Here is a 14,115-nt window from a genome sequence, read left to right as displayed (position 1 = left end):
TGCGGCCACAACGCAGAGTACTAACCACCATACGATCACGGCACCACATGTCAGTGGGTGAAACTCTGCCCGAACTATTTAAATAGCACCATTAACGTAGCGAAACGTCCCAATGCGCTTCACAGGAGATTTTAAACAAAATTTGACCCCGAGCCACAGAAGGAGATATTCGAAGCAAAATACTGCCGATGCTGGAAATTTGAAATAAAACCAGAAAATGCTGTAAATAATCAGCAAGTCAGGCAGCGTCTGTGGAGAGAGAAACAGAGTTAACTTTTCAGATCGATGACCCTTGGTCAGAAATGGAAAAAGTTGAAGATTAAACAGTTTTTAAGCAAGTCCAGCGTCAGGAAAAGGGATGGGGGAGGAAGGGGAGGGGAGGAAAGAACAAAAGGGAAGGTCTCTGATAGGGTGGAGGGCAGGAGTGATTAAATAACAAAAGGGATGATGGTGCAAGGCAAGGAGGGTGGTAATGGGACAAGTAAAGAAACAAAAGATGGGTCTAGAGGAGCTGTAAATGGCAACATTTGAACCACAATCAGCACTTGCTGTCCGAAAAAATGTGATCAGTGTTTATGATCTGAAGTTATTGAAATCAATGCTGAGTTCAGAAGGTTGTAAAGAGCCTGATCGAAAGATGAGGTGTTGTTTCTCGAGCTTATGTTGAGCTTCATTGGAACAGTGCAAGAGGCCGAGGACAGAGAGTTCAGAGTGGGAGTGGGACGGGGAATTAAAATGGCAAGCGACCGGAAGCTCAGGGTCACGCTTGTGGACTGAGCGGAGGTGTTCAGCAAAGCTATTACAAATAAATCGCTGTTTCACCTGGAAGGAATGTTTGGGACCCTGGAAGGTGGGAAGGGAGAAGGTGAAAGGTCAGGTGTTTCATCTCCTGCACTCGCATGGGAAGGTGCCGAGGGGAGGAGAGCGAGTGTTGGGGGTGATGGAAGAGTGGACCAGGGTTTCCTGGAGGGAGCGGTCCCTTCGGAAGGCTGAAAGGGGAGGGGAGGGGAAGATGTTTGTGGTGATGGTGGAAGTGGCGGAAGGTAAGGACAAGGGGACCTACCGTGGTTCTGGGAGGGAGTGGAATGAATAAGGACAGAAGTGCAGGAAATAGGACGGACACAGTCGAGGCCAAGTCAACTGCAGTGGAGGGGAATCCTCTGTTGAGGAAAAAGGAAGACATATCAGAAGTAGTGTTGTGGAAAGTGGCATCGTCAGAACAGACGCGACGGAGAAAGAAAAACTGTGAGAATGGGATAGAAACAGCGGTCGTAGCAGAACAGATAAGATCGTGAAAGTGAATGTTAGAGTCGGCAATGCCGTATGAAAGTGTCCCTGAAATGGAAGGAGGAAAGGAAAGCCGGCCTATTGATTATGGAAGGAAGAAAAAGCCTGGAGAACAGACCGTTTTGAACTGTGGAACATCAAGTCCAGGCATGTGAGAGTGCTGGGATTTGAAGGAATGGATAGGTTTTCACCAGCAACAAAAAAAATTTATTCATGTGCTGAAGATTGATTTCTTGCTGCATTCTATTCACAAATGTGGCAGAGGACAAAAGAGGTAAACAAAACTGTACTGTAACTCGGATTCCTGCGACCACAACGCAGAGTATGGACCAGGATACGATCACGGCGACGCACATCAGCTGTGGCAGTCGTGCCCGAACAACAGCAATGTCGCGCACGGTGCTGGTTGGAAAAGAAGGATGTTTGGTGATGTGGTTAAAGTATTAAGCACTTTAAACTCTGGCAGCGGTGGGATCGGAACCCATATCCCTTCAGAGACTGGAGTTTTAATCCAGCGCCTTGGACCGCTCGGCCACGCTACCAGTTGATTATATTTCCTCATAATTTGCTATCTAATGATTGAAATGCGGCTTTCTTGCTTTTTGACCTTTGAGTCAAGGATTTTCCATTGAACGAATAAAATAAATGGACTTTCTGAGCAATGTTCATGCGACGAGGTGACCGAGTGGTTGAGGTGATGGATTCCTAATCCACTGTGCTCTGCACGCATGGTTTTTATCCCATCCGCGCCATTATTACATTTACCGTTTGATGTGTTGGTTCCTTCCTTGTCTTCATCCAGAAGTCCTGGGCCTCGGTCCAATCCGAAGCCACGGTGGATGAATTTTGCATTGCTCGCTGAACTCTGCTCAAATCTGCAAAGTCCTGAGGTGTTGCGAGTGTAAGATGTGAATAACGTGAAGTATCAATCAAAGTGCACAATGACGCCCCGGGAAAGCGAGTATCTCTCCACAGATACTGCGATTTATTTATTTATCCAACTGTCTTTTGCGAAATGACCGAATGTGTTTATTTATATATCTGTATGGGTAAGGAAAACCCCATTTTGATCATTTCCAGGAACCAGTCAAGTACATAAATTAGTTTGTCAAACTCAAAACAACCGCTGGGATTTGCTGATTGAAAATTTCAATGGAAATTGAGACCGTCACGAAGTATCGGAACAAATATACCCGCTGGGGTTTCGGGGTTGTTATCGGTTTATTGATATCACTGAGGAACCCATTTTAAACTAGGTGTAGGTGCAAATCTAACGATGGATTTCAAATTTATCACCTTAACCACTGCTTAGTTAAAATCGCAATGATTGATCGCTCGGTAACACACCGTGCATCCAGCCCCCAACCCGTCTCCGTTCAATCATGTTCTGAAAGTGACAATCACCTGTTTAATTTTTTCTTCTGTTCTATTTTTCTCTGTAGTTTTGTAAGAAGAAGCGAGCCGAAGACACAAAATTAAAAGATGGTGTCTTAAAAATGCTTCCCCCCTGCCGGGGAATTAAACCCCGGACGAAGGTGGGGCAACTCACCACGATAAGAGAGAAAGAAAGAACGAAAGAAAGACAGAGTCAGTTGTCGTTGTCTAAAAAAGAGATGGAAATGTAAAAGATTTTTTCTCGAGTGGCCCGTGGAAAATGAAACAAACTGTCATCAAGTAAATAGTGAAAAGAAATGCACTGATACATGAAGCATGTCTAACGCCATCTGGGATGAGTGCACAGTCAATGCAGCAGTTCCTCGTTAGTATAGTGGTGAGTAACCCCGCCTGTCACTGCGGGAGACCGGGTTTCAATTCCTCGACGGGGAGATTAAAGTTTCGCCGCCTTTAAAAGCTTTTTCTCTCATTCATCTCCAATATTGGATGCGGAATATACAGTGTAAAACTGACTCGGAGTTTCCCACTTTTCCCAATTTAATTTCACTGATATTCCAGCGGTTTTAAAATCTGCTCTCAGCTTCACTCTTCACTTCGATGTTCGACTGGTTTCTGTGATGTTGGGGATTTCGGGAGGAGGCCGAGATGGATCATCCACTCGGCACTTCTGGCTGAAGACGGTTTCTAAAACTTTGCACTCACACGCTGGGCTTTACCATCATTGAGGATGGGGATGTTCATAGAGCCTCTTCCCATTAGTTGTTTAATTATCCACCATCATTCACAAATGGGTGTGGCAGGACTGCAGAGCTTTGATCTGATCCGTTGTTTGTGGGATCGTTTAGCTCTGTCTACAGCATGCTGCTTCCACTGTTTGTCAAGTAGTCCTGTGTTACTTTCAGGTTATTGGTGTGTGTATATGTCTGTGTGCGAGTGTTTATGTAGCTCGGAATGTGTGCGTTTGTGTATGTGTGAATATGACTATGTCTGTCTCACTTGTTATATGCGTTTCTGAGTGTCCCTCTCTTTCTTTCTATCTGTCACTTTTAACCTGCTCCCCAAATAATTTTTCTCTGGACCTTGACTAACAAAGAGATAGAAAGTAAGTCTTCTTTCAACAGTGGCATGTGGAAAGTTAATCAAATTGTCATCAAAGAAGTAGTTAAAATAGATTCACTGAAAAATGCATCCTTTTCATTGCTGCATGTGAGATCTTTCATGTCTGCGCCTGTTCCGAGACCTGTCTCTCTCTGTTTCGGGCTGGTGACAGCGCGATTCTGCGTTTCATTTCTTGCCCATCATTGTGGTTCTCACATCGAGCTGAAGCGTGAGGCAGAGAGCAGATTTTTAAAATCGCTGTGAAATCAATTTGTGGAAGTGGGAAAGGCCGAGTCAGTTTTTCGTTGTATTTTCAACATCCAATATTGCAGATAAATGAAAGTGAAGCTTCGAAAGCAGCAATAACCTCCTCGTCGGGGAATTGAACCCCGGTCTCCCGCGTGACAGGCGGGGATACTCACCACTATACTAACGAGGAATTCGTGCAGACATTTGCCGTATATTCACCACAGATGCTTCACGTTTCAGTGAATCTGTTTGAACTGTTCATTTGATGACAGTTTGTTTAACTTTCCACGGACCACTGTTGAAAGAAGAATTACCGACCACTTTTCCATCTCATGTTGGATCATGATGTGGGTAACGCGGGAGAGAGTGAGACAGATCTTCTCTGGAAAATATAGAAAATATGAGGCACAAACACAGACAGACAGACACAGACACATGGATTGACTCAGAAATACTGAGAGTCAGAATATGGATAATTTGGCTGATTTTTGTTCCATTTCTGTCGTAGATTTCGTGAAATCTTGCAGATCAATTAAAATGAGCATAAAACTCGAGGTCCTCAATGCTGTGGAATTTTAATTCACTTAAGAATTATTAATTCGACAAGAAACTTGTTGAATTTTGAAACGCAGAGATGAAACAGGTTGATGAATGACGGGATCTGAAGTCTGTCAGATTTGAACCTGCGCGGGGGAAATGAATGAATTTCGAATCTGTCACCTAACCCACCAGTTAGTAAAAATCACAATTGCTCTGCATCCAGTCCTCAAATAGTCTCCGTACAATAATATTCTGAAAGTGACAATCACCTGTTTTTTTGCTCTGTAGTTTTTGTTTAGGAAGAAGGTCGGCGAAGACATAAAATTAAAAGTTAGCGTCTGAAAACTGCTACCTCCCAGTCGGGGTATTAAACCCCGGACTGAGGTGGGGCAACTCACCACGATAAGAGAGAAAGAAAGAACGAAAGAAAGACAGAGTCAGTTGTCGTTGTCTAACAAAGAGATGGAAATGTAAATGGTTCTTTCAAGAGTGGCCCGTGGAAAATGAAACAAACTGTCATCAAATAAATAGTTAAAAGAAATGCACTGATACGTGAAGCATGTCTAACACCATCTGGGATGAGTGCACAGTCAATGCAGCAGTTCCTCGTTAGTATAGTGGTGAGTATCTCCGCCTGTCACGCGGGAGACCGGGGTTCAATTCCCCGACGGGGAGATTAAACTTTCGCCGCCTTTTAAAGCTTTTTCTCTCATTTATCTCTAATATTCGATGCGGAATATACAGTGTAAAACTGACTCGGAGTTTCCCACTTTCCCCGATTTAATTTCACTGATATTCCAGCGGTTTTAAAATCTGCTCTCAGCTTCACTCTTCACCTCGATGTTCGACTGGTTTCTGTGATGTTGGGGATTTCGGGAGGAGGCCGAGATGGATCATCCACTCGGCACTTCTGGCTGGAGACGGTTTCTAAAACTTTGCACTCACACGCTGGGATTTACCATCATTGAGGATGGGGATGTTCATAGAGCCTCTTCCCATCAGTTGTTTAATTATCCACCATCATTCACAAATGGGTGTGGCAGGACTGCAGAGCTTTGATCTGATCCGTTGTTTGTGGGATCGTTTAGCTCTGTCTACAGCATGCTGCTTCCACTGTTTGTCAAGTAGTCCTGTGTTACTTTCAGGTTATTGGTGTGTGTATATGTCTGTGTGCGAGTGTTTATGTAGCTCGGAATGTGTGTGTTTGTGTATGTGTGAATATGACTATGTCTGTCTCACTTGTTATATGCGTTTCTGAGTGTCCCTCTCTTTCTTTCTATCTGTCACTTTTAACCTGCTCCCCAAATAATTTTTCTCTGGACCTTGACGAACAAAGAGATAGAAAGTAAGTCTTCTTTCAGCAGTGGCATGTGGAAAGTTAATCAAATTGTCATCAAAGAAGTCGTTAAAATAGATTCACTGAAACATGCATCCTTTTCATTGCTGCATGTGAGATCTTTCATGTCTGCGCCTGTTCCGAGACCTGTCTCTCTCTGGTGACAGCGCGATTCTGCGTTTAATTTCTTGCCCATCATTGTGGTTCTCACATCGAGCTGAAGCGTGAGGCAGAGAGCAGATTTTTAAAATCGCTGTGAAATCAATTTGTGGAAGTGGGAAAGGCCGAGTCAGTTTTTCATTGTATTTTCAACATCCAATATTGCAGATAAATGAAAGTGAAGCTTCGAAAGCAGCAATAACCTCCTCGTCGGGGAATTGAACCCCGGTCTCCCGCGTGACAGGCGGGGATACTCACCACTATACTAACGAGGAATTCGTGCAGACATTTGCCGTATATTCACCACAGATGCTTCACGTTTCAGTGAATCTGTTTGAACTGTTCATTTGATGACAGTTTGTTTAACTTTCCACGGACCACTGTTGAAAGAAGAATTACCGACCACTTTTCCATCTCATGTTGGATCATGATGTGGGTAACGCGGGAGAGAGTGAGACAGATCTTCTCAGGAAAATATAGAAAATATGAGGCACATACACAGACAGACAGACACAGACACACATACACATGGATTGACTCAGAAATACTGAGAGTCAGAATATGGATAATTTGGCTGATTTTTGTTCCATTTCTGTCGTAGATTTCGTGAAATCTTGCAGATCAATTAAAATGAGCATAAAATTCGAGGTCCTCAATGCTGTGGAATTTTAATTCACTTAAGATTTATTAATTCTACAAGAAACTTGTTGAATTTTGAAACGCAGAGATGAAACAGGTTGATGAATGACGGGATCTGAAGTCTGTCAGATTTGAACCTGCGCGGGGGAAATGAATGAATTTCGAATCTGTCACCTAACCCACCAGTTAGTAAAAATCACAATTGCTCTGCATCCAGTCCTCAAATAGTCTCCGTACAATAATATTCTGAAAGTGACAATCACCTGTTTTTTTGCTCTGTAGTTTTTGTTTAGGAAGAAGGTCGGCTAAGACATAAAATTAAAAGTTAGCGTCTGAAAACTGCTACCTCCCAGTCGGGGTATTAAACCCCGGACTAAGGTGGGGCAACTCACCACGATAAGAGAGAAAGAAAGAACGAAAGAAAGACAGAGTCAGTTGTCGTTGTCTAACAAAGAGATGGAAATGTAAATGGTTCTTTCAAGAGTGGCCCGTGGAAAATGAAACAAACTGTCATCAAATAAATAGTTAAAAGAAATGCAGTGATACGTGAAGCATGTCTAACACCATCTGGGATGAGTGCACAGTCAACGCAGCAGTTCCTCGTTAGTATAGTGGTGAGTATCCCCGCCTGTCACGCGTGAGACCGGGGTTCAATTCCCCGACGGGGTGTTTAAACTTTGGCCGCCTTTTAAAGCTTTTTCTCTCATTTGTCTCTAATATTCGATGCGGAATATACAGTGTAAAACTGACTCGGAGTTTCCCACTTTCCCCGATTTAATTTCACTGATATTCCAGCGGTTTTAAAATCTGCTCTCAGCTTCACTCTTCACCTCGATGTTCGACTGGTTTCTGTGATGTTGGGGATTTCGGGAGGAGGCCGAGATGGATCATCCACTCGGCTCTTCTGGCTGAAGACGGTTTCTAAAACTTTGCACTCACACGCTGGGCTTTACCATCATTGAGGATGGGGATGTTCATAGAGCCTCTTCCCATTAGTTGTTTAATTATCCACCATCATTCACAAATGGGTGTGGCAGGACTGCAGAGCTTTGATCTGATCCGTTGTTTGTGGGATCGTTTAGCTCTGTCTACAGCATGCTGCTTCCACTGTTTGTCAAGTAGTCCTGTGTTACTTTCAGGTTATTGGTGTGTGTATATGTCTGTGTGCGAGTGTTTATGTAGCTCGGAATGTGTGTGTTTGTGTATGTGTGAATATGACTATGTCTGTCTCACTTGTTATATGCGTTTCTGAGTGTCCCTCTCTTTCTTTCTATCTGTCACTTTTAACCTGCTCCCCAAATAATTTTTCTCTGGACCTTGACTAACAAAGAGATAGAAAGTAAGTCTTCTTTCAACAATGGCATGTGGAAAGTTAATCAAATTGTCATCAAAGAAGTAGTTAAAATAGATTCACTGAAACATGCATCCTTTTCATTGCTGTATGTGAGATCTTTCATGTCTGCGCCTGTTCCGAGACCTGTCTCTCTCTGTTTCGGGCTGGTGACAGCGCGATTCTGCGTTTCATTTCTTGCCCATCATTGTGGTTCTCACATCGAGCTGAAGCGTGAGGCAGAGAGCAGATTTTTAAAATCGCTGTGAAATCAATTTGTGGAAGTGGGAAAGGCCGAGTCAGTTTTTCATTGTATTTTCAACATCCAATATTGCAGATAAATGAAAGTGAAGCTTCGAAAGCAGCAATAACCTCCTCGTCGGGGAATTGAACCCCGGTCTCCCGCGTGACAGGCGGGGATACTCACCACTATACTAACGAGGAATTCGTGCAGACATTTGCCGTATATTCACCACAGATGCTTCACGTTTCAGTGAATCTGTTTGAACTGTTCATTTGATGACAGTTTGTTTAACTTTCCACGGACCACTGTTGAAAGAAGAATTACCGACCACTTTTCCATCTCATGTTGGATCATGATGTGGGTAACGCGGGAGAGAGTGAGACAGATCTTCTCAGGAAAATATAGAAAATATGAGGCACATACACAGACAGACAGACACAGACACACATACACATGGATTGACTCAGAAATACTGAGAGTCAGAATATGGATAATTTGGCTGATTTTTGTTCCATTTCTGTCGTAGATTTCGTGAAATCTTGCAGATCAATTAAAATGAGCATAAAACTCGAGGTACTCAATGCTGTGGAATTTTAATTCACTTAAGAATTATTAATTCGACAAGAAACTTGTTGAATTTTGAAACGCAGAGATGAAACAGGTTGATGAATGACGGGATCTGAAGTCTGTCAGATTTGAACCTGCGCGGGGGAAATGAATGAATTTCGAATCTGTCACCTAACCCACCAGTTAGTAAAAATCACAATTGCTCTGCATCCAGTCCTCAAATAGTCTCCGTACAATAATATTCTGAAAGTGACAATCACCTGTTTTTTTGCTCTGTAGTTTTTGTTTAGGAAGAAGGTCGGCGAAGACATAAAATTAAAAGTTAGCGTCTGAAAACTGCTACCTCCCAGTCGGGGTATTAAACCCCGGACTGAGGTGGGGCAACTCACCACGATAAGAGAGAAAGAAAGAACGAAAGAAAGACAGAGTCAGTTGTCGTTGTCTAACAAAGAGATGGAAATGTAAATGGTTCTTTCAAGAGTGGCCCGTGGAAAATGAAACAAATTGTCATCAAATAAATAGTTAAAAGAAATGCACTGATACGTGAAGCATGTCTAACACCATCTGGGATGAGTGCACAGTCAACGCAGCAGTTCCTCGTTAGTATAGTGGTGAGTATCCCCGCCTGTCACGCGGGAGACCGGGGTTCAATTCCCCGACGGGGAGATTAAACTTTGGCCGCCTTTTAAAGCTTTTTCTCTCATTTATCTCTAATATTCGATGCGGAATATACAGTGTAAAACTGACTCGGAGTTTCCCACTTTCCCCGATTTAATTTCACTGATATTCCAGCGGTTTTAAAATCTGCTCTCAGCTTCACTCTTCACCTCGATGTTCGACTGGTTTCTGTGATGTTGGGGATTTCGGGAGGAGGCCGAGATGGATCATCCACTCGGCACTTCTGGCTGAAGACGGTTTCTAAAACTTTGCACTCACACGCTGGGCTTTACCATCATTGAGGATGGGGATGTTCATAGAGCCTCTTCCCATTAGTTGTTTAATTATCCACCATCATTCACAAATGGGTGTGGCAGGACTGCAGAGCTTTGATCTGATCCGTTGTTTGTGGGATCGTTTAGCTCTGTCTACAGCATGCTGCTTCCACTGTTTGTCAAGTAGTCCTGTGTTACTTTCAGGTTATTGGTGTGTGTATATGTCTGTGTGCGAGTGTTTATGTAGCTCGGAATGTGTGTGTTTGTGTATGTGTGAATATGACTATGTCTGTCTCACTTGTTATATGCGTTTCTGAGTGTCCCTCTCTTTCTTTCTATCTGTCACTTTTAACCTGCTCCCCAAATAATTTTTCTCTGGACCTTGACTAACAAAGAGATAGAAAGTAAGTCTTCTTTCAACAGTGGCATGTGGAAAGTTAATCAAATTGTCATCAAAGAAGTAGTTAAAATAGATTCACTGAAACATGCATCCTTTTCATTGCTGCATGTGAGATCTTTCATGTCTTCGCCTGTTCCGAGACCTGTCTCTCTCTGGTGACAGCGCGATTCTGCGTTTCATTTCTTGCCCATCATTGTGGTTCTCACATCGAGCTGAAGCGTGAGGCAGAGAGCAGATTTTTAAAATCGCTGTGAAATCAATTTGTGGAAGTGGGAAAGGCCGAGTCAGTTTTTCATTGTATTTTCAACATCCAATATTGCAGATAAATGAAAGTGAAGCTTCGAAAGCAGCAATAACCTCCTCGTCGGGGAATTGAACCCCGGTCTCCCGCGTGACAGGCGGGGATACTCACCACTATACTAACGAGGAATTGGTACAGACATTTGCCGTATATTCACCACAGATGCTTCACGTTTCAGTGAATCTGTTTGAACTGTTCATTTGATGAAAGTTTGTTTAACTTTCCACGGACCACTGTTGAAAGAAGAATTACCGACCACTTTTCCATCTCATGTTGGATCATGATGTGGGTAACGCGGGAGAGAGTGAGACAGATCTTCTCAGGAAAATATAGAAAATATGAGGCACATACACAGACAGACAGACACAGACACACATACACATGGATTGACTCAGAAATACTGAGAGTCAGAATATGGATAATTTGGCTGATTTTTGTTCCATTTCTGTCGTAGATTTCGTGAAATCTTGCAGATCAATTAAAATGAGCATAAAACTCGAGGTACTCAATGCTGTGGAATTTTAATTCACTTAAGAATTATTAATTCTACAAGAAACTTGTTGAATTTTGAAACGCAGAGATGAAACAGGTTGATGAATGACGGGATCTGAAGTCTGTCAGATTTGAACCTGCGCGGGGGAAATGAATGAATTTCGAATCTGTCACCTAACCCACCAGTTAGTAAAAATCACAATTGCTCTGCATCCAGTCCTCAAATCGTCTCCGTACAATAATATTCTGAAAGTGACAATCACCTGTTTTTTTGCTCTGTAGGTTTTGTTTAGGAAGAAGGTCGGCGAAGACATAAAATTAAAAGTTAGCGTCTGAAAACTGCTACCTCCCAGTCGGGGTATTAAACCCCGGACTAAGGTGGGGCAACTCACCACGATAAGAGAGAAAGAAAGAACGAAAGAAAGACAGAGTCAGTTGTCGTTGTCTAACAAAGAGATGGAAATGTAAATGGTTCTTTCAAGAGTGGCCCGTGGAAAATGAAACAAACTGTCATCAAATAAATAGTTAAAAGAAATGCACTGATACGTGAAGCATGTCTAACACCATCTGGGATGAGTGCACAGTCAACGCAGCAGTTCCTCGTTAGTATAGTGGTGAGTATCCCCGCCTGTCACGCGGGAGACCGGTGTTCAATTCCCCGACGGGGAGATTAAACTTTGGCCGCCTTTTAAAGCTTTTTCTCTCATTTATCTCTAATATTCGATGCGGAATATACAGTGTAAAACTGACTCGGAGTTTCCCACTTTCCCCGATTTAATTTCACTGATATTCCAGCGGTTTTAAAATCTGCTCTCAGCTTCACTCTTCACCTCGATGTTCGACTGGTTTCTGTGATGTTGGGGATTTCGGGAGGAGGCCGAGATGGATCATCCACTCGGCACTTCTGGCTGAAGACGGTTTCTAAAACTTTGCACTCACACGCTGGGCTTTACCATCATTGAGGATGGGGATGTTCATAGAGCCTCTTCCCATTAGTTGTTTAATTATCCACCATCATTCACAAATGGGTGTGGCAGGACTGCAGAGCTTTGATCTGATCCGTTGTTTGTGGGATCGTTTAGCTCTGTCTACAGCATGCTGCTTCCACTGTTTGTCAAGTAGTCCTGTGTTACTTTCAGGTTACTGGTGTGTGTATATGTCTGTGTGCGAGTGTTTATGTAGCTCGGAATGTGTGTGTTTGTGTATGTGTGAATATGACTATGTCTGTCTCACTTGTTATATGCGTTTCTGAGTGTCCCTCTCTTTCTTTCTATCTGTCACTTTTAACCTGCTCCCCAAATAATTTTTCTCTGGACCTTGACGAACAAAGAGATAGAAAGTAAGTCTTCTTTCAGCAGTGGCATGTGGAAAGTTAAACAAATTGTCATCAAAGAAGTAGTTAAAATAGATTCACTGAAACATGCATCCTTTTCATTGCTGCATGTGAGATCTTTCATGTCTGCGCCTGTTCCGAGACCTGTCTCTCTCTGGTGACAGCGCGATTCTGCGTTTAATTTCTTGCCCATCATTGTGGTTCTCACATCGAGCTGAAGCGTGAGGCAGAGAGCAGATTTTTAAAATCGCTGTGAAATCAATTTGTGGAAGTGGGAAAGGCCGAGTCAGTTTTTCATTGTATTTTCAACATCCAATATTGCAGATAAATGAAAGTGAAGCTTCGAAAGCAGCAATAACCTCCTCGTCGGGGAATTGAACCCCGGTCTCCCGCGTGACAGGCGGGGATACTCACCACTATACTAACGAGGAATTCGTGCAGACATTTGCCGTATATTCACCACAGATGCTTCACGTTTCAGTGAATCTGTTTGAACTGTTCATTTGATGACAGTTTGTTTAACTTTCCACGGACCACTGTTGAAAGAAGAATTACCGACCACTTTTCCATCTCATGTTGGATCATGATGTGGGTAACGCGGGAGAGAGTGAGACAGATCTTCTCAGGAAAATATAGAAAATATGAGGCACATACACAGACAGACAGACACAGACACACATACACATGGATTGACTCAGAAATACTGAGAGTCAGAATATGGACAATTTGGCTGATTTTTGTTCCATTTCTGTCGTAGATTTCGTGAAATCTTGCAGATCAATTAAAATGAGCATAAAACTCGAGGTACTCAATGCTGTGGAATTTTAATTCACTTAAGAATTATTAATTCTACAAGAAACTTGTTGAATTTTGAAACGCAGAGATGAAACAGGTTGATGAATGACGGGATCTGAAGTCTGTCAGATTTGAACCTGCGCGGGGGAAATGAATGAATTTCGAATCTGTCACCTAACCCACCAGTTAGTAAAAATCACAATTGCTCTGCATCCAGTCCTCAAATAGTCTCCGTACAATAATATTCTGAAAGTGACAATCACCTGTTTTTTTGCTCTGTAGGTTTTGTTTAGGAAGAAGGTCGGCGAAGACATAAAATTAAAAGTTAGCGTCTGAAAACTGCTACCTCCCAGTCGGGGTATTAAACCCCGGACTAAGGTGGGGCAACTCACCACGATAAGAGAGAAAGAAAGAACGAAAGAAAGACAGAGTCAGTTGTCGTTGTCTAACAAAGAGATGGAAATGTAAATGGTTCTTTCAAGAGTGGCCCGTGGAAAATGAAACAAATTGTCATCAAATAAATAGTTAAAAGAAATGCACTGATACGTGAAGCATGTCTAACACCATCTGGGATGAGTGCACAGTCAACGCAGCAGTTCCTCGTTAGTATAGTGGTGAGTATTTATCTCTAATATTCGATGCGGAATATACAGTGTAAAACTGACTCGGAGTTTCCCACTTTCCCCGATTTAATTTCACTGATATTCCAGCGGTTTTAAAATCTGCTCTCAGCTTCACTCTTCACCTCGATGTTCGACTGGTTTCTGTGATGTTGGGGATTTCGGGAGGAGGCCGAGATGGATCATCCACTCGGCACTTCTGGCTGAAGACGGTTTCTAAAACTTTGCACTCACACGCTGGGCTTTACCATCATTGAGGATGGGGATGTTCATAGAGCCTCTTCCCATTAGTTGTTTAATTATCCACCATCATTCACAAATGGGTGTGGCAGGACTGCAGAGCTTTGATCTGATCCGTTGTTTGTGGGATCGTTTAGCTCTGTCTACAGCATGCTGCT

The 14,115-nt window shown here is 42.9% G+C and overlaps 7 non-coding genes across 7 annotated transcripts; 2 read left to right on the top strand and 5 right to left on the bottom strand.

Moving 5' to 3' along the window:
• Positions 1-4,147: 4,147 nt before the first annotated feature.
• Positions 4,148-4,219, bottom strand: trnad-guc (transfer RNA aspartic acid (anticodon GUC)). Its single transcript has one exon. It is a non-coding gene; the product is annotated as a tRNA-Asp (tRNA).
• Positions 4,220-5,172: 953 nt separating this feature from the next.
• Positions 5,173-5,244, top strand: trnad-guc (transfer RNA aspartic acid (anticodon GUC)). Its single transcript has one exon. It is a non-coding gene; the product is annotated as a tRNA-Asp (tRNA).
• Positions 5,245-6,267: 1,023 nt separating this feature from the next.
• On the bottom strand, positions 6,268-6,339 carry trnad-guc (transfer RNA aspartic acid (anticodon GUC)). Its single transcript has one exon. It is a non-coding gene; the product is annotated as a tRNA-Asp (tRNA).
• A 2,066-nt stretch (positions 6,340-8,405) lies between these two features.
• Positions 8,406-8,477, bottom strand: trnad-guc (transfer RNA aspartic acid (anticodon GUC)). The gene has a single exon. It is a non-coding gene; the product is annotated as a tRNA-Asp (tRNA).
• Positions 8,478-9,438: 961 nt separating this feature from the next.
• On the top strand, positions 9,439-9,510 carry trnad-guc (transfer RNA aspartic acid (anticodon GUC)). Its single transcript has one exon. It is a non-coding gene; the product is annotated as a tRNA-Asp (tRNA).
• A 1,023-nt stretch (positions 9,511-10,533) lies between these two features.
• Positions 10,534-10,605, bottom strand: trnad-guc (transfer RNA aspartic acid (anticodon GUC)). The gene has a single exon. It is a non-coding gene; the product is annotated as a tRNA-Asp (tRNA).
• Positions 10,606-12,661: 2,056 nt separating this feature from the next.
• trnad-guc (transfer RNA aspartic acid (anticodon GUC)) lies at positions 12,662-12,733 on the bottom strand. Its single transcript has one exon. It is a non-coding gene; the product is annotated as a tRNA-Asp (tRNA).
• Between the last annotated feature and the right edge of the window lie 1,382 nt (positions 12,734-14,115).

Source organism: Heptranchias perlo, chromosome 35 (assembly GCF_035084215.1).
Source record: "Heptranchias perlo isolate sHepPer1 chromosome 35, sHepPer1.hap1, whole genome shotgun sequence".
NCBI classification, from domain to species: domain Eukaryota; kingdom Metazoa; phylum Chordata; class Chondrichthyes; order Hexanchiformes; family Hexanchidae; genus Heptranchias; species Heptranchias perlo.
Note: the sequence above shows the minus strand (reverse complement) of the source record. Positions and strands in the feature narration are given on the sequence as shown.